The 15,269-nt window shown below is 45.9% G+C and overlaps 1 protein-coding gene across 1 annotated transcript in view; it reads right to left on the bottom strand.

Moving 5' to 3' along the window:
* Window positions 1-15,269, bottom strand: part of ZPLD1 (zona pellucida like domain containing 1) — a 2,463,358-nt gene that overhangs the window by 49,043 nt on the left and 2,399,046 nt on the right. The window lies entirely within an intron of this gene.

The following is a 15,269-nucleotide window of genomic DNA, read 5'->3' as shown; positions in this document are numbered from 1 at the left end:
GATCAGAGCATCGCAGCCTCTTACCTGCTCAGAACCGATGCATTGCTCCAACTGTGTGAAGATGAAATTTGCATGCAAGCCCTCATCAATGGGATCATCAACGACGTGCAGGACCTTGCACCACAGAACCAATGCATCCCTTCAGTTGGGCGATGCATCTTTGACTCAGAACCACACAATGCTGTGCAAACCAGGATTTAAGGTACTTTGTTCAGCAGGCCTACCTGGGTCCCTGTAGCCGGCCTATGCTCCATCTTGGTTGGCCATAAATAGCGTCTTTGTCCCAGTCCAGCACAACCAGGTATCCACAGTTGTGGCGGTTAGTGACTTTTGATTCTATTTTTGCTGAGATCTTAAATCCTGCATATCTCCGGTTCTATTGATTGGATTTTTGTTCATTTGTTCTTCTTTTATTTATAAAAATGTACTCTATTTTTCCAGACTGGTGTGGGATCCTTTTTTGGAGTGTTTTCACTCTGTTACTGTTTGAAGTGTTGCACAAATACGGTACACATTGCCTCTGAGGTAAGTCTGACTGCTCTTTGCAATCTATCCAAGGATTGAGCACCGGTTTGCATTTGCCATTATTCGATCTTCCATAGGCAGATCATAAAAGATACATATAATAAAAAGAATCATGCAGTATAAGACACATATGTTGAAAAAGCTAAAGAATTTAAAATAATTTACAGTATGTAAAAGGACAGTGCTACATTTAAATCCAAGGACAGCTAAGCTAAAAAGGCAATAAAAGGGGTAAAAAATAAGATGCCAAGGACAAACATACGCTTTACAATACAATACAATAAAAACTATTTAATCAAAACAACATGCTCCTTCTTTTAGCTAAGACACACTTCAAGAAGCTAGCAACTGCGCGGCATACACCGTGGTCATTGAGTTGCAGCAGGTAAAATAGGGCGGCTTTACATTTTGAACATTTATGTCTATGTAATAAGGGTAATATACATTTCCCTGGGTAAGGCAAATAAAATTGTCAAAAGAAGACAAAGTGTAAGATAGTTTGGTTTCAATGCTCATCATTTGGACGAGTGCAAATAGAATCCGAAGACTACTGGCCGAAGGGAAAACAAATTAGCCAGCGAAAGTAGCCTAACCTGAACCTTGCCAGCAGTGTTCTCTCATACACATTAATCACGTATAATAAGTATGGGGCAGTAGTTGGCACCATTTGAATGATGCAATAATCTCGGACTACAGGTTTGGCCACTTCCGTTAGTTCTCTAGTTGCTTGTTTATGCTTAAAAAAACAGTCAAGGACCCAGTTTCTATCTTTCTTCACGATTATGTCAGGGTGCTCAAACAGGCGGGCACATCCCAGCACCGAGAAACTATCTTTGATATATTTTAACCACGGGGTGGCCGAGCCTTGCTCACAGGATAAGTAATCTCTGATGACTGCCTGATTAAGTTTGGATTCTTTCTTGTACCATATAGAACACCAGAGGGCCGAGGGCGTGACATTAATAGTGCCTTGAGCATAACCCAAGCCTAACTCCAAATGTAGTGGAAAATCAGGGGTAGGGGGAGGGACACCTAGTAACCGGCGACAAAACCTATTCTCTTCCGTCTGCATTGCAAGGGCGTCCCTATATCCCAAAATACCCATTCTATATGTCAAGATTTGCAAGCATTTCTGATGATTGATCTCTAGAATCGGTGCAATGGGTTTTTTGCCGATGGACATGGCAAGTAAGGAAGTTGTACCAACAGCTTGAGTAAAATGCATTATCCTATTTTTGATACAGGTAGACCATGTACAGCCATCATAAAAGTCTAAACCCAGGTAAGGGAAGTGTTAGAAATGGGGGTCTCTAGTTGGCAGATGTAGGTACCTTTGTCCAAATAGAGACCCTTGCTTCTAGTCAGGTGTAGGAAGGTGGGATCTGACTATATGGTTGCCCCCACTTTTTGCCTAGTGTTTTGCCGGTTTGTGAGTTAGTTGGACTGGGATCCTGCTATTCAGGGCCCCAGTCTATCTGCTTTCTATGTAAAATGTTTTCCATGTACATTAGGTACAATACTATTTGGATTCTGGAGTGCCTTATAAGCCCCTAGTATATGGTATACTATGTACCTAGGGCATAGGTACCTCAGAGGCCTACCAGGGGCTGAAGCATGTATTGTGCCACCCCTAGGAAGCACTCTAAAATGACACCAAAGGTCTGCTACTGCAGCCTGGGTAAGGTGGTGCATGCACCCCTTACAGTGGTATAGGCTACCTATATCAATACCCTTGCACACACATATACAATCTATAAGTCACTCCTATGGAAGGCCTTAACAATCCTGAAGGCAGAGTGCTTGTTTTTTTTGTGAGAGGATGCCCCTGCATGAGCAGAGGCCCTCTGCAGTGTTCGGAGTACCTCCTCTGATGCTGTTTGTGGTGTAGCCTGACCATATACTCTTAAGTGCATTATAATCTCGCTGTAAATGCTAACTTTGGACTGGCTGCACAGAAACATGTTGTGTTTGGTGTCAAACGCTTTGGAATACTACGCCCCCACCAGTTCTGGCGGCGTGGGTAGCATTCCACCCTTCTAGAGGGAGAGACATGTTCACACTGGTCTACCCGGTAAAGACTTTCTGAAGCCCTGGCATCACAAAATGGATGCCACTGCCACAGACATGGTCCTCCTGCTGCTGACCGAATCTCTGGCAGGGGAGGCCTGGACAATAGGTTTCCTGTCCCAGGGAGGTGTAACCACTTTCCCAGACAGGCAGATGTGTATTGGGGCTGGGCGGGAGCACTCTCTGTTGCTTTGAAGTCCTGCACTGGGGGCACACTTGGTGTCCCTATGCATAGTCCAGTTCAAACCGGTTGCAGGGGCTACCTGCCCCTGCTCTGGCACGAAACTGGACAAAGGAAATGGGTGTAACAACCCCTCTTTCCAAACCCTTCCATAGGTGGGTCCCTAGAGTATGTCCAACCCCAAAACTTAGTATACGTATGGGAACCCAGACCTTGAGACTTTGGATTACCCTGGACGAAACTCTGCAACATATGTCCTGAACCTTCGACATTCTATTTCAACTAGAAGACTGAAGAAATCTCCCTTGGGGTCAATGAGTGACTCCCCTGCTTGGCAGGCACCAAAGAAGCAACTGTCCGGTCTGCAGTTCTGAAGCTCCTGCCGGATGCCAAAGTCTTTGCATCCCCAGCGTAGATTTCTAGACTTCCCTTAGGCTACCCTGAAGTCACAGCAAAGCAGAGGCCTGTGGCTATCGTGGGTGATGTGAAAACATGACCCCTGGACACCATGATCTTTTGCTGATCCATCATCTTTCTGGTCCTCCTCGAAGTTGTGCTTTGGGCTCCGAGTAGCCCCAGCCTTGAGCACTTCCTGCACTGAAGATCACTGGCCTCCACTCCACAAGTGACCCGTGGGCCAGTTTCAAGTGCAACCGCTCAAGGCTCCTTTCTTTGTGTTCGCTAGCCCGTTAGCTAGTGGGTCCCCATGAAGGCAACTCCTCTTCTGATTGGGCTTTCCTGGTTGCTCCAGATGTGCCCTGACTTACCCTCACTGGGTGAGTCCCCCAGACCTTGCTGGTCTGCACCGATGTCCTTTTTCCATTTCCACATGACTTGCCGTTGCCAAGGCTTGTTGGGTCCAATCTGGTCGCCGACACTGCAGCACTCGACAGACTTGGTGGGACAGCTCGAATCCAGCTCATGGTTGCCGTCGATGCGTCCTCAACCTCGTGGCTGAAGAATCAAGACACCCATCAACTCACCTGAAGCACCCGACATCTGTGGGCATTGGACTATCGCGCCCCTGGTCACTGGTAAGTGACCCAGACTCTGTCCCCTCTGCTTTCAGGTTCCTTCCATCCTCGATCCAGGCTTGAATCTCTCCGGACACTTTTCCTCTTCACGGCAGCAGCACTTCCTTGCCAGCTTCCATTGAAAACAGCGACGCGACCCGACACCATTTGACACCAATGCACCCAGTTTCCCTGGGTGAGGTAACTCGAGTACTCTGGTGCTCCCGTGGGTGTTGGCCCTAGACACCTTTAAGTCCAAAAGGGTCGCTCGTAGTCATCCTCTAAGTGTCCTTAAACTCTTAATTTCCAACCGTGACTTTCCCCATAGAAGTTAACGGCGATTCGCAGCTGTGTTCTCACACTGCACGCGTGCCCTGTGGGTCCCCCTGTCACTACCTTGGGTGGTTCCTCGTGGTCCAAGCACTTCTACAGGTTCTAGGCCTTGTGTCTAGTTCAGTCGTGGTTCTTATACCACTTTATTGGTATATGGTTTGGTATGCCTGCTAGGGCCCAAACGTGTATTTGTGCTTTTACTGTTGAATACTGACTTGTAACTTAAGTACTTCGAACTCCAGCCTCATAAAGAGACTGGAGGGGTGTGTTTTATCTTAAATACATATATTTTAAATATATACCTGGTGTGGTTGTTCTTTCATTTGGTCATTCAAGAGATTATAGACTGGTAAAACAAGCTGATTTACATTCCTTCAAGACTTAGCCTGAAGGCTGCTCTCCATAGCTACCACTAGGATAGCTTTCAATAAAGGTTGTCTTTAAGGGGTTGTTTGAACTGATACAAGGTGCCCACTATAACTAGTGGACACCATATATCAGGCCAACTTCTAACATAAGCGTAAAGGGGATACACTTCTAAAATAACCCCTGCTCACCCCCTTGGTAGCTTGGCACAAGCAGACAGGCTTATCTCAGAGGCAAGCATTTGTGAACATATACAGTAACACAGTGAAAACACTACAAATAGACACCACACCAGTTTATAAAAATAGGTCATCTTTATCTAAACAAGACCAAACGACAAAAGACCATAATACAATATTAAAAATAAGACTTTCAAATGGTAGAAATAGTTCAATTCAATGCAAGTTGTAAATGCGACACTTTTCCCACAAAGTACCTTAGATGCGTCACACAAAACAAACAAAAGGATTGCAGGGAAGGTGATGTGTCAGTTCCTTGCTTCGGGGAGGTGATGCATCGGTTCCTTACTGCAGTGTAGGGGAGGTGATGCGTCTGTTCCTTACAGGAGAGATGGGGATGTGTCTGTTTCTTACTGCGTTCCGGTTACAATGCAACAAAATGGCGCCTCGATGCGTGGTGATGATTTGGTGCGATGCGACAAAATAGCTGCTCGATGTGATGCAATGATCCGGTACGATGCCTGATCTTTTGCAGGTGCACGGCAGGTGCTGTGACGGTCCTCTCAGCGATGCGTCGTGACCCGGTGTGGATGTGGCGCTCTTCTTCCTGGTTGCTCGGCGAGGTGATGGGACCAAGTGCGGAGGCGGCATGCTTCTTACCCAGAGACAAGCAGTCTCTGGAGGTCCTAAACAGCAGCAGGCACCTCTTTGCAGGTTAGAAGTCCCTGCAAGGAGATTCAGGGGAGCTGGTGGTGAAGTCTTTGTGTCCCTGAGACTTCAGAACAGGAGTAAATCTCAGTTTCAAGCCCTTTTCTTCAAGCAGGTGACAAAGCAAGAAGCAAAGTCCTTCTTCTCCTTTCCTGGGCAGCAAGAAGCCACTGCAGACCAACCCCAGACAGCAAACATCACAGGGGCAGAATTCGTCCTCAGCTTATCTGGCTCCTCTCCTTGGCAAAGGTTCCTCTTGATTTCCCGGGAGTGATCTAAAAGTCTGGGCCCCTCTTGTTATACACACAAATCCTTTGTTCCCTGAAGGCAGAGAGTGTCTGTACCCAGCCAAAACCAGTTCTGTCCTCACTGGTGCAGCTTTCTGGCAGGAGGGGGAGACAGCATTGTTGAAGGCAGACCAGGTCCAGGCAAGTGAAAGGAAATTTCCTCCCCTACTCTAAATTCAACATTGGTCCCATTCAGCCCAGCCCTGACTCATCAGACTGCCAGAGCCACTGCCCTCTCCCAGCTCCTGTCACTCACAAGCTATACATGCAATACTCAAACCTAGCAGAGGCATACTGAATGGTTAGGCAAGAAACTACCCACTTTCTAAAAGTGGTATTTTCAAACACAGAATGTAAAAATCACCCTCACTAAAAGATGCACATTAACATTCTGAGTTCATGCATACTAAACTTTATTTTCCTATCTTGTTCCTAGTGGCAATTATGTATTTAAACTAACTGCCCATTCTGGCCTATGGGAACAGATAGTCTTGCAAAAGTGAAAAACAAAATTGTCAGTATTTCATTATCAGGACATGCCACACACATCAGGGCATGTCCTACCTTTTACATACAATGCACCCTGCCCCCAGGGGTACCTTGGGCCTACCTTAGGGGTGACTAACATGTAGAAAAGGGAAGGTTTAGGGACTGGCAAGTGGGTGAACTTACCAAGTCGACATGGCAGTCCCAGATTGCACACAGGCTCTGCAATGGCAGGCCTGAGCCACATTTTACAAGCTGCTTCTGTGGGTGGCACAATCAGTGCTGCAAGAATTCCAGCAGCATTTGATTTACAGGCCGTGGGCACACATGGTGCACTGTACTAGGGTCTGACAAGTAAATCAAATCAGCCAATCATGGAATCACTAATCCATTACATCCATTTACAAAGGGAGCACTTGCACTTTGGCAATGAACAGCAGTGGCAAAGTGCCCAAAGCATCTAGACCAGCAAAAACAGATGAGGCAACAGCAAAAAATGGAAGGTAGACCCACACCAATAGTGCCAGGTCTCACACGTGTCCCCCCCCATCTGAAATATGGGGTGAACTACCCACCCTCCTGAGAGTTCTCTTCACTAAGGCGGAAAAATCTGGACAGACTATCAGCATTGGCATGTTCTCTACCAGGGTGATGATCTACTGTGAAGTCCATACCCTGTAGGGAAATGGACCACCTCAGCAGCTTTGGATTCTCACCCCTCATCTGCATCAACCATCTGAGGGGCCTGTGGTCTGTCTGAACCAGGAAGTGAGCCCCAAACAAGTATGGTCACAACTTCTTCAGTTCCCAAACCACAGCAAATGCCTCACGCTCAATCATACTCCACCTCTGTTCCTGTGGAAGTAACCTCCTACTAATGAAGGCTATGGGTTGGTCTAGGCCCTCTTCATTCAAATGTGACAGCACAGCCCCCACACCATGCTCTGAAGAATCTGTCTGCACAATGAATTCTCTTGAGAAGTTGAGCGCCTGAAGCACGGGCGCCGTGAACATGGCAGATTTCAGGGCATCAAAAGCTTTCTGGCAGGCATCAGTCCAGTTCACTTTCTTGACTGTTTTGCGATAAGGATATGACGTTGTTTCACATTATCTTAGCCCTTTTTGCCTTCCTTATTATTTGGATGTTATGCTGATGACAGTGAACATGTATGCCTGATTTACCTTGTGCTTGTCAAGTCGACAAATAAAGTTAAAAAACAAAAAAAGAGGTATTGTAGTGAGGATATGGACACACCTGCGGACATTGCTAAGTTAGCATAAGTAACAAGCAAGGTGAATCTAGGAACCAAGGAGAAATCGTAAATGGTGATGTGACATGTGGCTTAACAAAGTGTGAAACAAAGGCCAGTGAAACGGAATTAAGAATTGTGAATCTATCTAATAAAAAGCTTGATGAACATGAAGGTGCCAATTCCGATCCGGTAAAAACCGGGTACGAACCGTCGGACGGAGCCTTTTCTCCGTCCGACTCGTACCCGGTGCGAAATCCATCCGAAAATGCAAGTACGATTCATACGGAAACACCATTTCCGTACGATTCGAACAAAACACCGACCGAACAGAAACTAAACACAATTCCGATCCTGAAAGGAGCCGACGTGACGTCGGTACGCATCCAGCCTACGTTTCACGAACCAGGAAGTACGATTCGAACCGACGTCATCCCGCACGGAAAATATTTACCGGCTGCCAAAAACTGCCGGGAAATCAGGACGACACACGCAAGGAGCAGCTGGACGCGACGAACAGACATGGACCCGAACCTACGTGCCATCCCTGCCCTCCTAGCAGTCCACCTGGCGTACAGGAACCGACGCAGACGCCGCAGAAGGTCAGCACAACAACCAGGGGCAAAGGGGGGGGCAGGGGCAGGACACACAACACCAACACATGGTACCAAATCACACATGGCCTGGACATACCTGACCATCAGGGCCTGGTCACTTCCAGGGGGTGGGGGCAAGGCCAGCAACGCAAGCGTCCGCCACAACGGAAGTGGATGGTCACGCGAACCGGTACGTACCCTACCCAGGCCGCAAGAGCGTGGGTACGGAACGTACCACGCGTCCCCCTACGTCACTCCAACAATAGCGGTACGGCCCGTACCCACGTCAGAAAGGCCTTGGTACAGCTCGTACCAGCATTGCTGGGGTCATGTAGGGGTACGCGTGGTACGACCCGTAGCCACGCCCCCAAGGCCTGTGTACGGTGCGGACCCCACGGCCCGCAACAATGGTGGGACGCACCGTACCCACACACCAAAGGCATGGGTACGGCCCGTACCCAGGCACGCAGAGCGTGGGCAGGGGTATGTACGGACCGTACCCCCACCCGTGGAAGTACGGCCCGTACCCCCACCCGTGCATGTACGCCCCGAACCCCCACTCGTGTATGTACGCCCCGAACCCCCACCCGTGTATGTACGCCCCGAACCGCCACCCGTGTATGTACGCACCCAAGCGCCACCCGTGTATGTACGCCCCGAACCCCCACCCCACCCTGGTATGTACGCCCCGAACCCCCACCCGTGTATGTACGCACCCAAGCGCCACCCGTGCATGTACGCCCCGAACCCCCACCCCACCCTGGTATGTACGCCCCGAACCCCCAGCCGTGTATGTACGCACCAAACCCCCACCCGTGTATGTACGCACCAAACCACCACACCAGCCGTGTATGTACGCACCAAACCCCCACCCCAGCCGTGTATGTACGCACCGAACCACCACCCGTGTATGTACGCACCGAACCACCACCCGTGTATGTACGCCCCCGAACCCCCACCCCAGCAGAGTATGTACGCCCCGAACCCCCACCCGTGTATGTACGGACCGAACCCCCACCCCAGCCGTGTATGTACGCACCAAACCACCACCCGTGTATGTACGCCCCCTAACCCCCCCCAGCCGTGTATGTACGCACCGAACCACCAGCCGTGTATGTACGCACCAAACCCCCACCCGTGTATGTACGCACCTAACACCCACCCCAGCAGAGTATGTACGCCCCGAACCCCCACCCGTGTATGTACGGACCGAACCCCCACCCCAGCCGTGTATGTACGCACCAAACCACCACCCGTGTATGTACGCCCCCTAACCCCCCCCAGCCGTGTACATACACGGCTGGGGGGGGGTTCGGGGGCGTACATACACGGGTGGGTGTTTGGTGCGTACATACACGGCTGGTGGTTCGGTGCGTACATACACGGCTGGGGGGGGTTCGGGGGCGTACATACACGGGTGGGTGTTTGGTGCGTACATACACGGCTGGTGGTTCGGTGCGTACATACACGGCTGGGGTGGGGGTTTGGTGCGTACATACACGGCTGGTGGTTCGGTGCGTACATACACGGCTGGGGGGGGTTCGGGGGCGTACATACACGGCTGGTGGTTCGGTGCGTACATACAGGGCTGGGGGGGGGGTTTGGTGCGTACATACACGGCTGGTGGTTCGGTGCGTACATACACGGCTGGGGGGGGTTCGGGGGCGTACATACACGGCTGGTGGTTCGGTGCGTACATACACGGCTGGGGGGGGTTCGGGGGCGTACATACACGGGTGGGTGTTTGGTGCGTACATACACGGGTGGGGGTTCGGGGCGTACATACGCGGGCGGGGGGTGGTGGGGTGTTCGGCGCGTATGCGGGCACATGTCTCCATGGTTGCTATGGGAGTTCGGTTCGGACGGTGTTTTTTGCGTACGGTTGTGAAATGGGGAGGACGGGAGGGATCGTACTTGCGCAGTCGGACTTTATTTTTCCGCACGGTGGGTTTCTCGCCCGGGGACGTGTCGGTGACTTTTCCCGACCCGAGGACGTGTGGGGAAATCTTCCCAATGCGATTCGTATGGACTTTTTTCCGTTCGAATCGTACTTGGCAGTTTGTACGCTACTTTGACGATTCGGACGGAAAAAAATCCGGATACGAGTCGGACGGGGAATTTTTTTACCGGATCGGAATTGGCACCGAAATGTCTATTTTGAGTAAAGGTTTAAACTTCTGCCCGACTCAAAGTGGTGATTCTACGGATGTACACGTAGATATGTATAAATTTCTTAGAATGTTGAAACTTAAGGATTTCTTTTCCAACCACACACCTCCCAATAGGAGAGATGTTGGGACCTGGGGTGGTACCGAGCAGACCATTGGGGATCTTCGTAATGTTCAGTTACTACTGAGTATTAATGATGATGCTCTTCCCGATATACCGACATTGCTAACTGATTTTGAGATAGAACAAAACTCTGTAATTGGGAGTGGTTTTAAACCAAGATCTAAATTGTTGCCTACAACTAATTACCATTCAAATATTGATGTATTCTATGATAGAGTAACTAGCGATCTGTACAAAAGGAAAATTCCAGTGAGAAGTCATCCACACATTGTCCACAACATTACCGTCAAAGAGAGAGAGGCCATGAACAGTTTAAAATCTAATAATGATATTGTCATACGTGAGGCTGATAAGGGCGGTAATGTTGTGGTAATGAATCGGTGTGATTACATGTCCGAAATTGAACGCTAATTGAAAGATCAACATTGTTATAGGAAAGTCCACACCAATCCTATTCATGGTCTGACCACATTGATCAATCAAAAATTGAGTGATTGGAAAGAGACCTCGCTTTTGACCGAGGATGAATTTACATATTTGAGGGTTCTTAGTCTAACCTACCCCTGTATTTACATCCTGCCTAAGATCGATAAAGGGGGGGCCTTTCCCCCAGGACGGCTGATAATTTCAGGGGTGGGATCACCCACTGAAAAGATTTCTGAATTTGTTGATGTAAGACTTCAAAAACATGTCTTGGATTTACCCTCTTATATTCGTGACAGCAAGGACATTCTAGTTAAGCTAAAAGATTTTCAATGGTCGGAGGATCTTATGTTTGTTACTCTTGATGTTGTAGGACTTTATACTTGTATACTGAAGGAATTTGGGATCATGGCAATAAGAACTTTTCTAGACAAGGAGACTGCCAATCTTTACGAATTTAATGAAATGATAGTGGAGATGGTGGATCTTATTTTGAATAACAATTTCTTTTTACACGACAAGTGTTGGTACCAGCAGGTTCTCGGGACTGCGATGGGCTCCAGGTTTGCTCCCTCGTACGCCTGCCTCTTCATGGGGTGGTTTGAGATGGAGTTTGCCTGTAGCCGTGATGCCTCCCCCTGGACACAATATATTGTGTACTGGGGAGGTACATTGACGATATTATTTGCCTTTGGTCGGGGTCAAGTGAATGTTTACAATAATACCTTGTTTACCTGAATTCTAATGTCTTTAATGTCCAATTTACAATGAACTACAACAGGGAAAAGATCAACTTTCTTGATATACTTTTTACATCAAAGACCATGTGATAGAGAGTACGTTGTTTAGAAAGGAGACTGCATGTAATGGAGTTCTTCACGCGAGCAGTGCGCATTTGAACTCTGTCATCAATAATATTCCTTTCGGGGAGATGACACGGATATGCAGGAACGGCAGCAGGGATGAAACCTTTCTGCAAAATATTTCTGAGTGCAAAAAAAGATTCGAGACGAGAGGGTACAAAAAGGAAATCTTGGATAAGGCTGCTAATAAGGCACTACAGCTTAAGAGGGAAGATACACTATGTGAAATCCCCAAAAAAACTTGTTGCCAAGGAGACACAAGACCGGTCAGTCTGGTGGCACAGTATAACACCAAGAGTAATAAGGTTTACAAAATCCTTTAAAAAAACTGGTACCTCCTTTTGGATGTACCGGGTTTGAAAAGCTGCATTGCAAGGGCACCTACCATAACCTATCGGAGAGGCAAGACATTACGTGGAACATTGTGTCCCAGTTATGTTACCAATAAACACAGCCAGGATACTTGGCTCCCCCCAAAACCTTTGGGTTTCTACACCTGTATCTCTTGTAATATCTGTCCCTTTGGGTTGAATAAAACTACTAATTTCACCTATAATGGGTCAAGGCCTTTTACCATAACCCACTTTATAAATTGTAATACCACACATGTGATATACGTTTTGGGATGCAGTTGTGGTACCATTTATGTGGGAAGTACTATCTGGCCTCTAAAGAACAGAATACAGGAACATCGAAGGGCAATATTAAATAGGCATAGTCGGTATCCGCTTAGTGATCATTACAAAGAGAAACACACTAAGGATGACCACTTTTGGTTCCATGCGATAGATCATATACCCATTGGTAGTAGGGATGGAAACCGTGAGCTCTTAGTGAGACAAAAAGAAGCCAAATGGATTTATCGCCTCCAAGCCACCCTTAAAGGACATAACACCGATAGGGAATTTCATTACTTTTTGGAATAGTGCAGTGATATCCCTGTTCCCTCTGATTTACCTATGTCATCTTATACCCTCCGTCTGTATTGCCATTTCTCCTTCATATGTGAATTACATTATGTATGTCCGTTGCTTGCGGACCTCTCCTTTTGCTTTTTTCGGTTTTGTTTGTTTGAATTAAGCAATTTATTATTATTTTTCTCTTTAGTTATCTGTCCTTTTATCTTACTTCAGTTTTTTCTTTTTCTTTTTTTATTTCTTATTACTTCTATGATCAATGTGGGGGAGAGTGAGTGTTTGTTCTCTGCCCTTTTCTATGAGTGTTTGCAGGGTTCATATATCTGGACCACAAAAATGGTGGTTGTATTCTTAGTTTTTTGTCACAGGATTGTGTGATTGGTTTGTCTTTTGTCTTTTGTGCTTTGCTGTGTCTTGGTGTTTGGATTATAGTTCTCTTGATGATTTCGGATTGGAATATCTATATTATTGGTCTCTGTTCTATTAGGTTTTCTTGTAATCAAAGGAGTCCCCCCCCCCTTTCTTTATTTTTATTTTTATTTTTGTAATCCTTGGGGCTGCTGGGATCACTACGTTGTTCTTTACATGTTTAGATTTTATATTCAGTTTTAGTGTCAGTTTTCTTGATTCATTCCTATTTCTATGTTCACTTTTATTTTCAATCCGGATATGTTTCATAAGCTTTTCCCGCATTTCGATCGTAATACAATAATGAATGATGTTCACTCATCCGATTACGAGGGGAGAAGTCCGTTATTGATTGGCAGCTTTGTAGTTCTTGGGATCTGCTTGATTTATATGTCCGTCTTTAGTTGCATTGGCGTTTCATTTTGTGTTTATCTGCACGCCACACGTGACCCTGATCATGTGACTTTTGGTAACGCCGTGACGTCGGCCCCCTTACAAATGGCGGCTTCCCATTTCGGCGCGTTTCTTACCGGAGACGCTACCTGTGGTTATTATGCCGTAATGCGCCACACTCTACAGATTTGGTATGTCTGCGGGAGTATTTCTCCTTTGTTCTATTACTTCGCCGTAATTATTAATGCATTAATATGTAGTGTCCGGTTGTACACGTTGCAACTGGGGCATTTTCCTATTGAACTACCACTTTCATTTTGGGCTGATTGGGACCGACATGGCTGTATGTGCGTAATAATCGTCACATATTGGTTGAGTTGTGGTAATACGTTTACTTCATTTATGGCCATTGATTAAGACGACCGGATTTTGTCGTCTGCTTTTTGAAGTATGGGCTCATAGAGAATATTTGCTCTTACCATATAGTGATGGTGGTGTTTTGGAACCACATTCTGCTCTTTTAGCCATATAAATATATATATCCATGTCGTTGATGAATGGATCCTTGAAATACAGAATATTTTTAGCATCATGTACTGTTCTTTGGGAGTTGTTTGTGAACAATATTCCCTCCCCCTCTCTCTGTTTTCGGAAATCTATCTTAATTTGAACCTTTTTTATATTACGTATTTCAGATTTTAGTTCTTGAATTTATGGAACTATACTTCACACTTGGAAAGTGATTACAAGACCACTGCCCATTGAATATACATATAAAAATGTCTCGGTGAGTCCAATTGGTTTATAGTTCTGGTGAGACCTTGGGCTTTAGGGTCAATGTGATTTGAGTTTGGTCACTAATTCTTTTGTCACCTTTTTCTCTTTCCCCCTCCTCCTTTCTCGTTTTACAGACATTATGCTTTTAAATTTTCGCTTTTGACTGATTCATGGCCTATTTTGCCAGATTGTGAAGCGCGTTAATTATCTACTTAGATCTACTTATTCATTTCAACATATTGATTGGATGTGCGAGTGGTGAGTTCATTTAATTTATCGTATGTCTCATTTTTATTGGTTTCTTTTGTGTTCCACCGGGGTGGTGTTATTTGGATTTGTCACCGTCATGATAGTTCACTCACCTTCTATTATCGTGGTGATGGCCACCAATCTGGAATTGGAAGTATTTATATGTGTTGAGGCTATAAATATTTGCATCATGATTACTAGCCAGCATATGATAGGGTTCTTTTGACCAGGTATCTTTTTGGCAATTGACCGCTGATTAGGCCTTATGTATGTATGTTGGCCTAGTGATTTCTTTTTTCTTTTGCTCTCTTCTGTTTTCTGTTTACTGTTTTTTCTTGTCTATTTTGGTTGTGTTTGTTTCTGTTCTTGTTTTTTTCATCTGGCTTCTACTATTTTCTTCTTTCTCTCTTTTTCTTGTTCTCTGGTTTTCTTCTTCTTTTTTCTCTTTTTTCTTTCTCTTCTTCTTTCTTTTCTTCTCTTTCCCGGTTTTTCTTTTTCTTTTTCTGTTTCTTGTTTTTTGTTTCCTTTTCTTTTTTCTTCCCTTTTCTCTCTTTTTATGCTTTGTTAAACCTAATATGTTTTTTTACAATTTAGGATATTTTTATGTGGGTCATCTTAGTAATAAACTTTTATAAAACTAAAAAAAATGTTTTAACATTGTTTGTGATTATGTATAGATGTTTTTATCCATGTTGTATTGTCTGTATTATATATGTGGTATTGTTGTATCTATATATCATTTTTTTGTTACAGCCCTGACGAAGTCACTTTTGTGACGAAACGCGTTGGCTGTGTGCTGTTTCTTTAAATTGAACCTAATAAATGAAGGAACCTCTTGGATTATATTGGACTGGATTGACTGACTTCATTTCGAGTGCACCTTCCCTTTTCTTTTTTCATAAGTTAGATATGCTTGGCTGCCATTTTGCCCCTTTTGCTCACGTTACTACATGCCA

This window comes from Triturus cristatus, chromosome 8, assembly GCF_964204655.1.
Source record: "Triturus cristatus chromosome 8, aTriCri1.1, whole genome shotgun sequence".
Classification (NCBI taxonomy): Eukaryota; Metazoa; Chordata; class Amphibia; order Caudata; family Salamandridae; genus Triturus; species Triturus cristatus.
Note: the sequence above shows the minus strand (reverse complement) of the source record. Positions and strands in the feature narration are given on the sequence as shown.